This window comes from Anser brachyrhynchus, assembly GCF_964034855.1.
Source record: "Anser brachyrhynchus genome assembly, chromosome: 1".
In the NCBI taxonomy this organism is placed as follows: domain Eukaryota; kingdom Metazoa; phylum Chordata; class Aves; order Anseriformes; family Anatidae; genus Anser; species Anser brachyrhynchus.
In genome coordinates this window covers 60,537,675-60,545,782 of record NC_137694.1, presented here as the reverse complement: position 1 = coordinate 60,545,782, position 8,108 = coordinate 60,537,675, and the positions used below count along the sequence as shown (strand labels likewise).

The following is an 8,108-nucleotide window of genomic DNA, read 5'->3' as shown; positions in this document are numbered from 1 at the left end:
CTGGCAAAAATAAAAAAGAAAATATGAGGAAGAGTTAACCCGAATTCTTCGTTCAAATTCTCTTCAGTCAGACCCAGGTCGAACCCCACATACCCTACCCTGCATTCACCCTCCAAATGGAGCCTTTCAAGGGGTACAACAGGTTTTGAAGTAGGTAGAAGTCTGCTACACCAGGTTAATACTAATGCAAATCAGCAGATGCAAGGATGGAGGGAACAGCATCTGAACGTACCCTTAAACAACAATACAATATAGTCATAGCAAAATATAGGCAAAACCTGTCAGCACAACATAACTTGTGTCTGTGCAAGTAAAACAATAACTGAAATTACTTCTGTCCTTCAGTAAGGGGAAGGCAGAGGTCAAGCTGCCACTCAGAGACTCACAGTTTATTTTCCAGCTTGTCACAGAAGAAGCACACTGTTCTGTTTGGAAATCAGCTATCCTGTTTTTAAAGCCTTCAGAGAGCAAGGAGGGTGAAACCTCATCTTCTTTCCTCCTACGCCTTTCCATACACAGGGAATTCTGACCTCCAGGTAACCATCCTCTGTAACTGGATTTCTCCCCTCTCTGCCCACCCCCTCTCCAGGTTCCTAGAGCCACCTCCCTTTTATTTACTCTCTTAGAACTGAGGCTCTCTCTTGGTATACATGCATACCTCTCTTCTCTTTTTTTTTTTTCTCCCCATTGTAAAGTACTGCAGAATAGCCTTTTTTATGATCTGGCCTAAAAGGAAAAGGACATCGAGCCTGCCAGAGTTTGAGAAGCGTTTGGACAATGCTCTCAGACATATGGTCTGATTTTTGGGTGGCCCCACACGGAGCCAGGAGTTGGACTCGGTGATCCTTGTTGGTCCCTGCCAACTCAGGATATTCTGTGATTCTATGATTTTCTTAAGCTTCCTGCTTAAACAGGTAACAGCTGTGGCTGTACCTCAGCTTAAGCCAGGCCACAAGATTAGTGTTTTTTGAGCAAGATAACAACTCTCGGGTGCTTGAGAGGTGCTCGTTTTCCTCAGCAGGACCTGGAGAAAGAGAATTACTGAGCCCCACCTGAAAATCAGTTGCATTTACATCACTTAGGCTAATTTGAAGTACCACCAGTGCAGCAGCTGGCTCAGGAAGTTAAGACACAAACTTTGGGGACTGAAATGACAGCGTTAAGGGGTCTGACACTGGGGAACCCACTGCAATTGAAGCATCTTCTGGTCATTTCTCTCTTCTTGTAATGACTCGTTCATGTATAAGCCATCGTCAGTCACTTTCCTAACTTCACAGCCCATACAGCAGAGCAGAAACGCTTTCCAATCAGAAAATGCTCTTCGGTGTAATACAGCTTCTCAGTGTCACCATGCTGTGGCCTAAAACTTGTGACCCTAGTGAATGCACAGATGTACTCAGCCAGCTTCCTCTGTGATACACACAAATCTCTTGCCTGCAGTGAGCAAACGTACAGGGGAGATGTTACAGATGCAAAAGCCTGATAGGATTTAAGTACGTGGTACTTGAGCAAAGCATCCCTGAAAGCCTGTGCAAATTGTGTTGCTAATGCCCCTTTCATATTTGGATGTGCGGATGATGAATCTTCTACTAATTCTACTTATTTTTGCTCTGGGAGCACCGATGGCAAGCCAACTGCCCGTCACCTCTTTCTGCTTCTCATCAACCAGCGCTGCTGTGAGCCAGGCAGTGCACGGGCCCCGACAGGCCCCGACACAAGTGCAGAGGGACACAGGAAATCATACCACAGTGTGCAACCACAGTGCTTTCTCCTTCGCTGACCACTTTAAGTGAAACGGGTGCCTGGCCAGCCCAAGCGAAGAGCAGGGCACCTTCTGCCCCACTGTGCTTCCTTTGCGTTCGGTGAGGAAGCGACGTGGGTGGGAGAAGAGAAAGGAAAGTGAACCCAAAGCCGCAGAAGCAAGCAACTCGGGGCAGAGACCAACCTGTAGGTCTTTGGCACACACAGCTGACATCGATGGCAGCCGGTCCCTGCTCCAGCCCTGCTCACCGTGCTGTCACTCGCAAGCACCACTGCAGGAGCAGCAGCTTGTCACCGTACAGAGCCAGGTTACTTCCCAGCCCGTGGCCTGAGCACAGGCGTCTTTACCAACAGACAGCGTGCCTTTTATGTGGCACACAGATGGGGGCTCAAGCCCTACGGCCAATCGCTGCGGCAGGGGGGTTGTCTTTTCTCTTAGGTAAATAGCTCTTCCCCAGTAAAACAAGCTGGCCATTTGTAGCCATTGCAGGTCTGCCATGGTACAGTAAATAGGAGTGACCTTTATTTTTCACATCATTTCACCAGGATGCAGCCTAAAAGGGCCTTACAGTGCTTTTACAGCTTGCAAGGAGAAAAATAGAAGGCAGGAAATCCTGTGACAGTCTTGTTTCGGTGATGATGTGAGAGACGCAGCAGCAGGAGACAACAATGAAACAAAAACCCTCTAACGCCCAGAGCACACATGGGCAACCTCCAGTGGGGAGCCTGGCACTTCCCAGCCCCTCGCTGCTCCTCCCGGGGCTACCAAAACGCCTCTGGCAGTGGGTGCAGAGAAGGCAGGAATCAGTCCAGGAGTCAACGCTGGGTTAATCAGAAAGGCTCGTGGAGGGCTGCGCCAGGAGCTCTGGGATTGCTTCAGGTGGAAGCACGCAGATTGGTAAGGGAGTGTGTTTGCACACTGCCTCCTCCTCGCAAGCCCTCTCGAAAGCTGGAGCTCAAACGTGGCCGCGTTTGAAGTGGTATTTCCACACCAGAAAGTGCCACTTTCAGGGGTCAGCCCCAGGCCTGGGCCTGTGTTGCACTGGGCCGTGTGGATGCCCAGAGGGAAGGGAATGGCATGGGAGAGGGGTGGAGGGCGGGAGGAAGAGCTGCTCCCCAAAATCGTGTCCTTCCGGGGCTGATGTGGAAGGAACCTGTGCCAGGGCTGAGCCCTGGTCAGCAGCCCTGCCACCACAGGTCTGCTCCTGCTCCCTGCCTGCCTCACGGTGCCTGGGCCTGGGGTGCCTGCACCCAGCGGGTGGAGCACCGACATGCTTAAAAAGTGGCGCTGACCTTAGGAAAAAGCTCCTTTCTTTAGAAGCACATTTGCATTTACCTTCTTTACCCTGTGTTTTGTTTGGTCTTTTGTAAAACTGCCGTTTCCATAAAAGAGGGATCTTTGCTCGGCGGCTCACCTGCTCCTGGTGCTTATCCCTGCACCCAAGGCCATAATCTATCCTTTCCTGTATCTGCTGTTAACGGAGATTGTAATTTCAGGTGGGGAAGATAAACAGCTGGAAACGAGGAACTCCTCAGAAACAAACACTCTTCTCCATGCAAATCTCTCTAGCAATGATGAACAAGGGAAAAGAAATGTGGGAAGGGCAGATTATGGTTAACAGGTGGCCTGTAGCCCAGATTTCAGGGTGCTCTTAGGGTCTCTGGCTGTTCCAGCAATTAACGGTGATTGTGGCAGCCCAAAATCTTTTTATTTATTTATTTATTTTTTGATCTGTGCTTAGCAGGACATTGCCAACCTTTTCCTTGTGCCTTTGAGCTGTGGTGTTTCCTCTTGCTGGATGAAGGCAGAGGTTTTGAACCTGCAGCTGACTTGTCAGGAACTGGTCCCTCACCCATGGGCTGGCACTAGCTGACGCCAAACTGGACCCTCTGAGCTGCTTCTGGCTGCCGCTCGGGTCCCTGTCCCTCACCTACAGCCACTAATGGTCCCTGCCTATGGACACACAGGTTCCTTTCCTTCCAGCCACCACCATGAGGCTGAGATCTGCAGGAGGAATCATTACTGTCACTCGCCCGTCTTTGCTGTATAGGAGCTGGATTGAGGGAGAGCAGTGGGGACAAAAGGAACCAGCCCAGCACTCAGATGAAATATTTGAATTTTCCACTGTTCAGACATGGATGAGCCAAAAGGGAGCAGCACAAGACTTCTCCCTCTCCTCAGCCCATCCACAAAGGGGACGGTGGCTTCGCTTTGCTTGGGAAAGCCTCCCAGTCGTGTCCTTTGCAAACAACCCTTTGTTACAAATATTCTTGGGCCTGGCAGTCAATAACTGGGCCCACTTCATAACTTGATTAAAAAAATAACAAAGCCCCCATGAGACGACGGCTCTGACTATGCTCAGGGCTCCTCTCAAGCACTGTCAGCATCACGAGCGAAAGAGGCAGGGGCAGAGAGGGGCAGATCGGTAACGTGGACAGGACAAAGGGGCAGCTGCGGTATCTGCTCGGAGCAAAAAGCCTAGGGAAGCTGTTAGAAGGTTTCAGCAGGGAAAACCCTGGGGACACTCCAGACTGAAGAGATTGTTTAGGCTGAAGCATAGGCTTTTCTGTTTTAAATTAGACCCCAGAAAGGGAGTTATTTTGGAATACACACTGCGTATCTTCTGCTGGATGCATCATGGGCACAGCACCTGTTTACCATCCCTGCTCTGGGGTGATTTATACACAAAGGAACTTGGCAACGAACTATCTTTGCTTCACTTTTGTAAAACCAAAAACCAACCTGGCCTGACTATCACAGAGATGGGACAAAGCCAAAAGCTTTCAGCTGAGTGTCTGTTCCCTTCCAAGACTTGGTGGTCTGGATACAAAGAAACCGAGATTCAATTAATCCTGGTGTTGGTTTCGCAAAAAAAAAATAATCTGCTGGATTTTGGTTCTGAAAGAAACAACTCCAAACTCCAGTGTCCTTGGGAAAGATATGAAAGACTGCTTAAAATAGTACAGTTGGAAGGCTTCTTTCCTTCACAAAGCCTTCCACAGTGTTCCGCAAGCCTGTAACCCTAACAGGCGTATCACCACCGAGTGAAACCGAGTCTCCGCTGCTAAAAGAGTATGAGTCTGTGTGCTGTCAGATGCTCTCATGCAAAGTGTTGTCATACTTTGGTCAGGAATCTTTGCAATGCAGTAAGAAATTAGAAGGAAGGGGGGAACTGCCTGTGTCAGTGCATTTTCAGTCCTCCCCTACATACAAGCAGGGAGAGGTCAGCTCGAGGGGCTGGGCAGGTGCTTGGTGCTGGAGAGCCGTAGCCCTGTGCCTACCATCCACCCATTGAACACACCTTTTGGCCAAGACATGGAGTCAGCAATGAGATGTGCAACTCCTTCATGATCCTTTTGGAGCAGCAGAAATGACTGCGAGCTTCTCACCCCTGGAAATGTGCAGCTGAACTAGATATACACGAGGAAACTCAGCGCTGCAGCAGTGAGGGCCAGGCAGCACCCAGGGTGCAGTGACCACAGACATTGTGCCCGCAGACTGGAGCTCGAGCTTCGGCAATCAACCTGGTGGGTTCCTTCCAGTCTCCAGAGGGAACTTCCCTCCTAAACCCATGTTGCTATCCTGCTCCTTACCCTGGAGAGACAGAGCCAGCAAAGCGGTGAACGCTGCAGGTAGGATTGAAGCAGACTGGCACAGCAACAAAGCTCCCCCAGTCACATATGCAGTCAAGCCTTAAACAGAGATGATTTTGCAAGTCCAGAACGGCAGAAGATTTTGAAATTTAAGTGCATTAGCACTGTTATACAAGGACTTAACAGATGCCAGCTCACTGACTAACCTAATAAGCACAGCCTATCCCTGCTGCCATTACTGCTGCCTCACTGGAAGGGCAGTTTTGGCCAGAACGACGTGTGCTCTGAGTCACACGGTGGGGAGGAGGTGGTGACGCTGCTCAGGAATCCACCTGGCTGTGTGTGGCTGGAGGATGATACCTGAAGCGCACGTGCGGCAGGACAGAGAGGACACAGACAGCTTAGCGCCTTGCATTCCTCAGGACCAGTGCTCACCCGGCGAAGCGTGCACAGCTATAACCCACCCGCACAGCCTCACCATTTACTACACAAGGCACTCAACAGCTGACACCATGCACAGAGCACTTCATGCCTGTGTATCTTCTTGCAGCGTCTGAAATGAGACCGATAGAGATAACCACCTCCTCAAACTGACACTCAGCTTCATTCTCTGTTATCAAGCCATCTGATCAAAGGCCACTTACCTACACTGCAGACGTCTCAACCCATGGCCAGACATGCCACATACCAAAGCCTTTGGAGAACAAGGCATCAAAACTACACTTACCCATTAACAGTGCAGGGGTGACAGCCACTATTTACTTCGCAAATTCTGAAAGACTTAAATCTCGTAAGGTGATTATGCCATTAATTAGTGAAATGCAGTCATCTCTGGGGTGTAGCACAGCAGCTGCTTCAGCTGAGCAGCAAAGAAAAAACAAGCAGGCAACGTAACATGGTGGTAGTGCCCCAAAGAGAAGTCATCCCCTCTCCCAGAAGGTATCCCTCTTTTCATGGTAGTGTGTGAATGTTGACTCCAGTGTCTGGGGGCATCTGTGGAAGCCTGAGCCCTGCATTTTGCAGGGTATGAGTTTTCCTGGGAAGCTATCCATGCAGGGATTATAAGCCCAGAAGGCATCTCTGGTCATTCATACCTCTAACCTCCTGAAAAACAGATCACTGAGCCTACCTGAATGATCTCCCCTTCAGACTGCGTCATTTTTTAGGAAAGAATAAAATCCCATGAAGACAGCCCATGATGCAAGCACTATCGCTGCCTTTCGGCCTGTTGCCCTGTGAGAACAGCACACCATTTCTAGCCTAAACGTGTCTGGCTAAACCCCCTGCTGCAAAGCTCTGCTCCTGCACTGCTAGCTGGACAGAGCAGCCACCCAACAGCAACTTCTGCCTCCGTGCAGGTACTTCCAGACCGTGTCTGAGCCGCCACTTACTCATCTCCTCCAAGAGTCACTGATCAGACCCAGACCAACTCGGCTGGAGATACGTGACAAGAAGAACTACAGTGACCTGGAGGCAGGCTGAGACCACTGTCCTTTGCACGTCTGAATGGCCACCAGCCAGGTCCTATATGCAGGCAAGAGCACTACATGACAAACGCAGGTCTGAAGAAGGCACATTTGTACCATGGCGAATTTACAGACTGAAGATGCACAGGAGGAAGAAGGCTGCTCCCCGAGGAAGCCCATCTCCTTCAGCTGAAGCCTTCAGCCTGCGAATGGTCCCTTGTCATTTAGGTGCAGAGTCAGTGCCAGCGCTGCTCCGGCCAGGTGCTGGCTGGTGCTCATCACCCTTCACCAAGCACGGGTCTGGGGCAGGCACCGGGGATCCGGCGTTCCCAGAGGAGGATTCTCAGAGGCGAGGGCGTTCATGCGAGGCGCACATTAGCCCAGCACGGACCGCCTCTCAGGTCCCCTACAGTCAGCAGAGAGAGAGGAAAATCTCCAGAGTATCAATTAGGGCAGCAGATCTAGCCCGGAGGAGGCTATGTCCTCTGAGAGGGACGGGAGAGAAGTTTTGCTAAACTAAAGACATTTTGCTGACCTTTTTTGATACCTTCTGTTTTGCCATGCCACCTCACAACATCACTGCGATCCTTCTGGAGAGAACTGGCCTAACCCGATAGAAATATTCCTGAAGGGACAGAAATGTTCCTGATGCGGGAGCACTCAGTGAGGGCTCTCGAGCTGCTCCAGCAGTGCCATACACCACCTCCCCACTGTCCTGCTCACAGGAAATCTGCCTGGGGATCTCAGCGCATCTTCAGAGCATGTTACATGGCAGCAATGGCAAATCGCTCCTGTACTATCTGCAAGCAAAGGAGAGAGCAGCCCTGGGACTGTTTTAGTGTATGCTGGAACGCACAGATTCCGGTCAAGAAGGAACACAAAGTTTGTTTTAAGACCCTTCTGTCTTCCACCTCAGGGAGAGGGAAGTATGCCTGTCATTTATAGGAGCAGGAAGTGTCTTACGCTGCTGTGAGAATTAACAGGGTTCCACAGAACTTTCCTCACTTGAAAGGAGTTGGCCATCACATTCGTGAAAGTAGTGTTAAAAAAAACAGAGGGAAAGTAAAAATTTGTTACTAAAATATGGGGGATGATCTGGGAATTTGCTCCCAAAAGCTCATAATAAAAAACCTCCAGCTAAGAACCAACCTCTGTTCTATTTCTTAGCGCTCTGCCTAGTTTTTCCTTAAATGTGCAAGTCACTTCTCTGGCATGTCTGCTTAGAGTCTAAAAGGTTTTACTCTCAGGAAGCTTTTCCTTCACATTCAGCTTAAATGTGCCATTTCT

General features: G+C 50.0%; 1 protein-coding gene and 1 long non-coding RNA gene across 13 annotated transcripts in view; both read right to left on the bottom strand.

Annotated features, from left to right (window-relative positions):
• The window catches only part of LOC308179300, a 29,891-nt gene extending 29,715 nt beyond the window's left edge, over positions 1-176 (bottom strand). Inside the window, exon 1 of the long non-coding RNA XR_013940327.1 lies at positions 94-176. This is a non-coding gene — a long non-coding RNA (uncharacterized lncRNA). The remainder of the gene's footprint in view (positions 1-93) is intronic.
• HIPK2 (homeodomain interacting protein kinase 2) overlaps positions 1-8,108 on the bottom strand; it is a 135,866-nt gene that overhangs the window by 84,438 nt on the left and 43,320 nt on the right. The window lies entirely within an intron of this gene.